The sequence below is a fragment of the Megalobrama amblycephala genome, linkage group LG16 (assembly GCF_018812025.1).
Source record: "Megalobrama amblycephala isolate DHTTF-2021 linkage group LG16, ASM1881202v1, whole genome shotgun sequence".
Lineage (NCBI taxonomy): Eukaryota > Metazoa > Chordata > Actinopteri > Cypriniformes > Xenocyprididae > Megalobrama > Megalobrama amblycephala.
In genome coordinates, this window is record NC_063059.1 from 37,322,260 (window position 1) to 37,333,269 (window position 11,010).

An 11,010-nucleotide genomic window follows, 5' to 3' on the forward strand; every position below is an offset into this window, starting at 1 on the left:
TAATAATAATAATAATAATAATAATAATAATAAACGGAGCAATTCCAATAGGGTCCTCACACCATCGGTGCTCGGGCCCTAATAATAATAATAATAATAATAATAAACGGAGCAATTCCAATAGGGTCCTCACACCATCGGTGCTCGGGCCCTAATAAGGGAACAGAATAAGAAAAACAGAGAAAAGAAATAAGACAGTCAGTGAGGACTTGGGACTCTGTTCAGAGCTCCACCGTCTGCTGAATGACTGTCACTCTTCATTAGAGGGTGGAGAGAAGTGTAGCTCACAGGTACAGTGAGAGGGAACAAAAGATGGCAAGAGGAAGGGGTGGCAGCTGTGGAACAATGACAGGGCCTGTGTCTTAGGCTCCTCAGGCAGCTGTGGAACAATGACAGGGGCTCCTCAGGCAAAACACCAGATTTCCTACTGCTGTGAATTCATCTCACTCCCTCCTGCAGATAAAGGGAGGGACAGAGAGGTGGAGGTCACTGCCAATCATAGTTGATGTCCATCACACAGAACGTATTCATAGGAGCAATTGAATATGCTTTGGTACACTGGTCTACATTTTTTTAGAATCTGCTACAATCTGCTTCAGAGATAAAATATGCTTTGTATTATGTATTTTGATGTGCTGAATTCAAATATGACAATTAATACAACTGACTGACTACTGTTTCCAAGATATTTACGTTTTCACATTTTACGTATGTATGTTGTGTAATTAGTACCTATCACCTGTCTTGTTCATGTAAAAGCAAAAGGGTTGTATAAATCAAATTCATCACGAAACTAAAGGCAAAAAACTTTTATGTACATAGTTTAGTCCTATTCAGTGTCTACTTGGTGCTTCTTGGCTTGTCTCTTGTATTTATTAAATGGAGCATCTCTTGTCACTGTCCAGCAATAGTCTGCAAGCATTGATGGGCTCCATTTGAAGTTATCTGAACTGTTCACACAAGTATGAGGCATCTCTGCTCACTTTGGCAAAACAGAAATGTGTCCCTTTGCAAAATCAATTACTGACAAATAAGACAGTTTAGCTTCTACCCTAATTTTAGCACACCTGATCCAGCTTATCAAGCCAGTTCAGGCTTGTTTGAAAACTAGGGAAGAGCAGGGCACAACCTAACACTTTACGGCTTACTCATTTTGTGTAAATCCACTTGGGGTTCAGAGAATTTATTTTTTCCACAATAATTTCACACAGGTCTAGTACAAAAATGTGTTTTTGTTTAATTATTACAGCATATACTTTTTTTTCTTTATTTACCTCGAAAGAATGGAAGTGAAATGTGACAACATGTCCCATTGGTGGGGCATATTGTAACATGTGAGAGCTATGTTGTAACATGACCATATGACAGCTTAAAGGGGTTCTTGATTATGATTTTTTTTTTTTTAAACTTTAGTTAGTGTGTAATGTTGCTGTTTGAGCATAAACAACATCTGCAAAGTTACAATGCTCAAAGTTCAATACAAAGGGAGATATTTCATTTCACAGAAATCGCTTTTTAAGTACTACAACAAATGGCTGGTGAGGTTCTTGATGGGTTGGTGGCATCACTAACCGACTAAACCCTGCCCCCGGGAACATGCAACAAAGCGGGTGAGGCCATGTTGGCTGCTTTAGAAAAGAGGAAGAGTTGTTGTAGTAGAGTGTTGTTGCCATGCTGTCATTTTACACCAGACTGCTTCACAAACGAGGGTCAGTTCAATGCTGGATTTGCACAAAAGGTTAACATGACAATAAATGCTAGTCGATGGGTTGAATCAACTCCACAGCAACAACATAAATTTACTAACCATTCAGAAACATCCAGTCACATTCTGAAAGTTGTAACTTCTTCCTGAGTCTCTCCATCAGTGTCCAACTCTGGTTTGAATGGTGTAAGGCTGAACACTGTTACTGACAATCGTCATTTTGGCTGCATGTGAGATTTTCCAGCTTTGTTGTTGTTGAGCAACTGAAGCGTGAGCTTTTAAACTCTGCCCTCTTCTGGAAAGAGGGCTGGGAGCAGCACCTCATTTGCATTTAAAGGGACACACAAAAACGGCATGTTTTTGCTCACACCCAAATAGGGGCAAATTTGACAACCCATATGAAAAAAACCTGTATGTTTCATATACAGCAACCATATATGTTCCTTACTCAAATCAGCCAGAATTTCCTTATGTGTTTCATATAAGTCCAATACATGTCATATACAAAATCAGACCGATTATGGCCACTTTCATACTAAAAAGCACACATAAAACTTATATGGGATTTTTAGGTCATATATGAATACTGCAAATTTCTTATATGAGTTTTACATGACAACAGTATGTAATATTATATGATTTTAGTAGAAAATGTGTATGAATATCAATAAATTTCCTATACAAATCATTTAAAATTCTTGATTGAATCATATGAAAGTCATATAGGATTCATTTAAATTTTGCATTATTTGCTCATATGAATTTTATACAGATTATATATGTTTTTAATAGGTAAATTGTGTGTCTGTTCTTCAAACTTTATACGTTTCCACCCAATTCCTCATATCTCTACATATAATTATCTTACATGATTTCTATAAATATTACAATATCTCTGCATATACAATTCATATATGATTTCAGACAATTACTTGCACAAATTTACATTAGAAATACTTTTATTTCAACACAATCAAAGAGACAATCAAATTATACTCCACAAGAGTAATTTAAAATTACAACTTGATATCAAACTGAACTTTGCATAAGCAAAACACACACACACACACCCCAACAACAACAACAAAATACCGTGAACACACTGTCACGGCTATAAATCATCAAAGACCATTAAAGGTGCTAAAGAGGATGTTTTGTTTTATACATTTTTGCAATGTTACTTGAAACTGTCTTTACTAACTGATAAAAACTATTTATTAGGTGCACTGAAAGGAATAATATTAATATACATCATCTGTGCATGAGGTAGGGCCTTAAAAACATCAGCCAATCGTTTACGCAATCATCCAGTAAACGATTGGCCCTCTGGCTTGTCAATCACTGCCATGACGTTCCTTGTGAGAGACGTGCGCGGCTGCGCGCTCCAGTAACTTTCCACACTCCACAGGCGCCGCATTCAATTGTTTTGGTCAGGAAACAGGAGTAACAACTGCAGATTATGAGTTACCTGCGGTCAGGGACGTGCACAGGAATTTTAAGGGGCAGTTGTTCTGACCTAAAAAAAGGGCACTCCCTGCGTGAGTGAGACGCAGGGAAATGAAATGCAGCTGAACGTTTGCTCTATGAAAGACATTGACAAAGACGAAAACTAAGGACATTTAATCTATAATTTTACTTTATTTTAGTTAGTTTTGCCAAACCCACATTACAGTTTTGGTCAGTTATCGGGTTTTTTTTTTGTAATGCCTCGTTTTTATTTTTATTTCAGTTAACGACGATGTTTTTTCCCACCTAGTTTTCGTTTTTCCGTTCGTTTTCGTTAACGATTATAACCTTACTCACTTTCCGTCAACGTTAAGTCATCTCGCCCGACAACCGCGACAATCTCCTTCTAGTGCCGCTCATGCAGGCTCAGCTCAGGTGCCGGTCGCGTGCAGCGCTGCAGCCACGTAAACAGAGTTTGCCCTTCCCCTACTGACTTTCACTTTCGGACGGGTGCCCGAATATGGAAGTGAATGAGGCTTTGCGATCTATTTTTTTATTTATTTTTTTTATCTAGGCCTACGTGAAATTCTGCATCCATTGTACGATTTTTTTAATTTTTATTTTTTTCCACATCGGAAGGGCAACGTGAGTCGAGAAGGGCATATGGGCAGTTGCCCGGGCAACCTGAGCAACCCCCCTGTGCACGTCCCTGCATAGCACAGTAAAATAATTGAAATTATAATATAACATAAATTAGTATCAAATCAGGCAGATGCGTTGATGGTGGTCAAACTATTAATGCAGCGTTACATGTATAAATAACCCTTAAATAGCCAAAACTTTCAGGTTTGTGAACTTAGGCTAGCCTACCTGAAAGAAATGCACGGGATGCATCCATCTAGGGATTTTTTCTTTTTCGCTTCTCATCGCCAGACAGCAGTTGCATTTTCGCGGGAATAGTTGTCACAAGTTTTCAGCCAGCAGCAAACTCGAGGTGAGGTGGGGCGGGGCGCGCGAGCGTGCGTGGGCATGAATGGCGCGTCGCGGAGTGAGGGCATAGACTCGACAAAGCCGACCCGATATAGTATTTTTTAATTTGTTTTATTCAGTAAATATATTTGTTTGACAGGGAAGCTGTGCGCAAACAGGAATATATATTAATTTATTTTTTTTTTAAAAGCACCCTAGAAAAAAAGGGCACTTTCTCTCGAGTAAGAAAAAGGGCAGGTGCTCAAGCCCCTTTTTTGTCTATGTGTGCACGTGCCTGCCTGCAGTGAGTCCGACATAATGAATCCACTAACACGATACAGCGAATGCCGGTGGTAAACACTGGTGTTCCAATACTCGTGCACAAGTTTTGGGAGGCGTTCCCTCGAAAGGAGGGGGGGTTGTTCTTACACATGCACTCATTTCAAAAACTCAGTAACAGTCTTTGGTTTCTCAGTTGACGAAAAGATCCTCTTTATCACCTTTAAGGTTTTCAGATATTTTTGTGTATTCTTCCCTCTAATTTCAGTAAGTTTGGCATTATTTGCTGTACCAATGCTGGTAGACACCACATGAGGACACTTTCTGCAACGTTGCTCCTGTGAGACAAACAAATAAAAGGCAAAACATTGCTGATGTTAGGAAGCAAAGTGGCCCACAGTCCATGACTACATATCAAGTTAGACAAATCAACAGCAGCATGTTTGGGGATCTGGACTTCCAAATGGAACCAGAAAGTTGTGAGTTTGACAGGAATTGCCACAATTGTGGCACTGAGCAAGACACTTAAAAGATTATTTCACTTTGAAATGAAAATTAGCCCAAGCTTTACTCACCCTCAAGCCATCCTAGGTGTATATGACTTTCTTCTTTCTGATGAACATAATCTGAGAAATATTATAAAATATCCTGATGCATCCGAGCTTTATAATGGCAGTAATATTGATCAATGAGTATAAGGCTGAAGAAAGTGCCTCCATCCACATTCATCATAAACATACTCCACATGACTCCAGAGGGTTAACCTGTTAGCCAGCACCCCCGCTTTTGGAAAATCCCAAAAAAATGACATACCCAAACTAAAACAGATACAGTTCATGAACCCTTTGCACTAAAAGCATAAGTAAGGTCTCATTTGAAAGCAGACACTTTGCAGTTTATGGTAAACTCATAATTAATTATTGTCACAAAGAAGAAAATAGTTTAAAATAGCTTTGAAATTTTGAAAAGTTATTAGAAATTTATTTTTATGAAATATATTTATGAAAATGAAAGTGAAGTTGGCCTTGTGGCAATCTAGAAATGCACTGCAGCTAAAGCCACATGTCTGACCATGTTATATTTCAAATCTGAAGATGATAGGTTTAAAAACTCTGAGTTTTATTACATGTTTCTCAAGACCATGTCATGAGACTTTATTTAGAAAGGACTCTAAAATGTTAACTGATGTTTATTGTCATCTATTCAAGGGTATTGTCGATATTGTGTTTGTGGTGCTAACAGCCCCATTCAGTTTCAGTCTCCCCTGAACACATTCACACCTCTCCAGCCAGCTTATGGCTCTTATTCTTTTCTTTTGTCTCTATTATAATTACTGATGTTCTATTCAAGATGATTTAATCCCTCATTTCATTCACCAAACTTCTCACTTCACCTTCTTTCAAACTGTATCTAATGCCCTTCTTGGAAAAAAAAGAGAAAAAAAGTGAGCTTTACTATTAAGAATTATTTATTTGCATTAGCTTTAGATTAGAACAGGTGCATATCTGGGCTCGTTAGCATATTAGCTTAGCACACCAACAAAACATGACAATTTATAAGATTAAAACCACGTTTTTTCTCCAAACTTACTAGTCGATTGTTTTAAATAACCTTCTTTGATGTGATGTGGCTTTGGATCAAAAATCAGACAGAAAATATATCATTTTAGGCTATTCTGCACAATGAGAAAAGCTATCTCGATTAGCATTGCATTATAAATATAATCTACTATTATGAATACCTGACATGGCGTGAAGAACACAGATAAACAACATATCGTCACAATCGTGTATTTATTACTTTCAAAAGTGACGTTCTGTATGTTTATATCAATGATTATAGCGATGTCTGGTAGCCTCTGTTAGTCCCGTGTATGTCACATGACTGCCTCTTGTTCATGCTGTGTTATTTGTGGACTAAAGGTGCACAGAGCGCCCTCCGGCTTCGGGTATGATTTGGACACACAGTAGTCAGTGTATACAGCGCTCATGTGATGAAAACAGCGCGTTTTGGGTAAAAATTGAATAAATATGACTCCTCTGTATAGAAAATTGACATAAACATTTGACAGTGCATCAATATTCCTCCAAATATGCATGCTTTTAAGCTAAAAGCCGCGAGGGATGTTATTTTGTGGAGTTTTTTCTTGATGATCGTACAGAGTTTTTTTCTCAATGGCTGAAGCTGACGCTCATATTTCAATGAAAAGGTAACGACTCCGTTTCTCATATTCATAACTCCCGACACATATTAACAAATAACGGTCACTATATGATGTTGAGAGTAAAATAAAGATTAAAAATTGAAGCTCGAGTCTTAGATCTTTTTAATGATGTATAGTTTGTCAAGGTAATTATATTAAATCTAACAGTAAATTTGAGCTAATTTAAACAAAGAAGCTTTGGTGCGTCGGCGTGCCAGTGCTGGTTAACAGGTTAATAAAGGCCTTCTGAATCGAAGCGATACGTTTGTGTAAAATATCCATATTTAAACAAGTTATGAAGTAAAATATCTAGCTTCTGCCTTCTTTATTCAACGTACAAAGAAAGTGTAAAACTCTTGCAGCTCACAAAGCTTACGCTACATCCTACACCTTCCCTATTAACCCTCTGGAGTCTGAGGCTGATTTGGGGCCTGGAGAAGTTTTGACATGCCCTGACATTTGTGATTTTTTCAGTTGTTCATAAACATATTAATGGAAAAAGTGTCATTACACTGTATTCAGCACAAACTAGGCTACAATAATATGTGAGGAACATGTATGTACATGTTTGTGTTTTTGAAGGAATAACATTTATGCGTGGTTATTGAAAAAACAAAAAAACTTAAGTCACTGAAATAAAGCCAAAAAAAGTATAGTAAATCTGTGTTCACAAGACTTTTGGGTATTGGAGGTTGTAGACAAGAGTTTTTGCTTCAAAATTATGTAAAAATTATGCTGCCTACTCATTCATATAAAACAATATATTGATTTAGTTTTTGTAATACACTTTTTGCCAAGAAACACAGTATGCGAGGAGGTGCGAATCACCACTGAATAATGGGCCATTCTCACCTGAGAAACAAAAGAATTGGATAGTAATGAGCTGAAATGACTTGCATATTAATGAGGCATTTCAGTCAGGTAGGCTGTGAAAAAAACCTTCTGTGATGTCTCAAGCTCATCATGATATATGAAACATACAGAAAAATATTATTACAATATAAAGTAATGGTTTTATATTATACTTTAAAATATAATGTATTTCTGTGATGCAAAGAGTCTGAATATAGGCTTTTAGTTTAAAAGAAGCACATTTGGAGAAATATTGGATTCTCATATGCTTATGTCAATTTTCTATACAGAGGAGTTATATTTATTTAATATTCATTATTTAATGTCATTACTATGAGCGCTGGTGTTTTCAATTCATCCTTGAAGTCGGAGGGCGCTCTCTGTGCATATTTAGTCCACAAATTCATCTAAAAGAAGAAGAGGCTATTCCATGAATGGAGTTTCCAATTCATACTGCAGCCGGAGGGCGCTAAAGAAACAAAAACTCATCTAAAATTCATCTGTAGAAGAAAAGAAAACAGGAACTAACTGCATGTCTTCTAGAGCTCCCTAACCATGACTTTTACATCCAGATAAACACTTTTCAAGACAATAAATACACGATTGAGACGATGAATGCATGTATTGCCTCTGAATTTGCGTCTGAATAGCGCTGGCTCCGTGGGCGTGGCCGCATTAGCAGATAATGAGCTGAATCACGGACTTCTGACATGGCTCTCTTTTCATACAGATTACATAAACACAGAAGGTTTGTTTTCGATTTGACTTACATGATTTAAAACCTGACATCTTAACGTTTTTTTAGACATAAGTTAAATTTTTCTGTGATTAGTATTCACTAAGTTACAGTTCATTTTCTGAGAACTATCAGATTGGACTTCGTTCAGAGGGAGAGGAGAAATCACGCATCATGTTAGTTTTCTTTATTTTACAAAAAGCACAACATTGTGTTTTTACTTTGAGTGTATACAAATAAAAGAAGATATTCTATAGTTTCAATTGATATATTACTTATGTCTCTATGACAAAAAATGACGGAGTATTTTAAGTCTGTTTTGCTGCAATGTGAAAAAAAACCTGCAAAACGCGCCGGCGCGTTTTCAGACCTCAGAGTGTTAAACGTACGGAAAAAGTGTAACTGACATGATCACAATTTACACTTTCTTCGTAACTTGAATATGGATTGTGGTCTGGCGGAAGCTAAATATTTTACTTCATAACTTGTTAAATATATTTTTCTTACACAAATGCATCGCTTCGCTTCAGAAGGCCTTTATTAACCACCGGAGCCGTGTGGAGTATGTTTATGATGGATGGAGGCACTTTCTTAAGCCTTATACTCATTAATCCCGTTCACTGCCATTATAAAGCTTGGATGCGTCAGAATATTTATTAATATTTCTCAGATTGTGTTCATCAGAAAGAAGAAAGTCATATACACCTAGGATGGCTTGAGGGTGAGTAAAGCTTGGGCTAATTTCCATTTCAAACAACTAATCCTTTAACCTAAACTTAACTCCAACTGGATCACTTTGAATATAGTAATAACAACAACAGGGTTTCAGCACTTCATTGACTAGATAAACTAGTACACTACCTGTTCTGCTGGAAGGGCTCTGTAATTACTCTGTGGCAAATCCTGTCCCATCATCCAAGTTACGTGACTGATGCTGACAAACAGAGACTTCAGGGCCATCTTCACTTCATTTATCAGATTTGGTAGCTCTAGCAACAAAAAATATAGCAAAATAAATGATAAAGCAATCTACACCTATTTACCAACTCGACTGCCTCCTATGTGTACATATGGTCATTAAGCTGATGAATTTAATGTTAATGATGCATTTTGCAAAGCCATCATGCCAGATGTTAGAGGTTGGATAACTTTCAGGTTTCTTGTCATATACTTGATAATGTAATTAATTATCAATAATTATTAAGTTCTTTGTCTTAACTTTACATAGCAAGTTGAATAATAATATTGAAACAATAGCAGTTCTACAATAATTTAAAAGTTTTAAGTGTAAAGACAGAAAAAAATCTACTAAAATAAACCACCAAACAGTTTGATAGCTGGCTGCGGATTCACCAAACAGTAAAATAACTAATACGTGCATTTTTTCTTACTTTTTTGTTGTCATTTCTCAATTTTTCCGTTTTCCTCCATTATTTCAGCCTCTTCTGAGTCTCTGTCGAGGTTGTGCTTGATACTCATCAACAGACATTCATTTGTCTTGTCCTTCATGTCCTTTTCCTTTGGGTCTGTCAAGAAACAAGAGATGGAAATGATACGCATTCATCTTCTTAGATATTTTGTCTTCTTACCTCAATAAATGTAAACAGATGAATATATAAAATGACTGTACCTGAAGGGGAGGGAGGCAGATGTTAATACGTTTTTTAAGGGTCCACAATTATGCATGTGTTATGCACATACACACTAGTAATTAATGATTAACTTAACATACAGGCTAAGGGCATATTAGCCATTATTTAAGATTTATTAAACATTTGAAGGATCCACCTTCATGCAAAAACAAACAAAAATAAGCTAGTAATTAATGATTAACTGGATGTACAGTAAACGCCCTTTAGTCATTATTTAGCAAACCATATATTATTTTTGATTCAGACATTACCATAAATCATATGAATATCTCAAATTGACATAATCAAATTAAACATTAATAGGCAGTTATTAAACACACTGACACTCATATATCACTCTTTATCTCATTTCATGACACAATTATCACGTTTACTCGTGTTAGCTTTAGCCCATGTGCTAATCAGTTCAGCTCGCGCTGTGTGCACGCGGCCTACTCAAAACGGCTCAGAATTAATCATTTTAGAAACTTCGACATGTTATTTACATTATATTCGGATTAATATCTGAAATTTCGCTCACTAAAGCAAAATAGAATCATATCTTTATTCACACAAGGAAGATTACTCACAGTGCTTCAACACGCTGGGATCCGCACCGTCTCTCTCTTCTCTGTCTCCGACGACAACACTTCAGGCTGACGCGTCGACTTCAAAAGCTCCACTTTTAGTGCACTCAATCACATTTCCAGTTAGATCAGTGGATTTTCAGGAGAAATTGCCTGTGCTGATCTGCTCTGACTCTCTCTTCTTCTTCTTCTTCTTCTTCTTCTTCTTCTTTTAAGTTTTATGGCAGTTGGCAAACCAAACTAAAATGGTGCATTACCGCCACCTACTGGATTGGAGTGTGGATAACATTATGGTAGTAGTGACCTAAATCCTGTTAATTAAATGTGTATCTTTTAAGAAATTAAATACTTCTTCATATATTTTAAATTGCTTTGGACCATTACCTAATAATGCTTTAATAGAAAAAACTTCCATTTCCATTTCTCTTAATGCTTGAAATAATTTAAATCTTTCTCTATCATATGCCTCACATTTTAATAATACATGTTCTACTGTTTCCATATTTTCTGATCTACATTTGTCACAATATCCAGTCTGGTGTTTCCCAATCCTGACCATACTATGATTTAGTAAACAATGGCCAATGCGCATTCTTGAAATT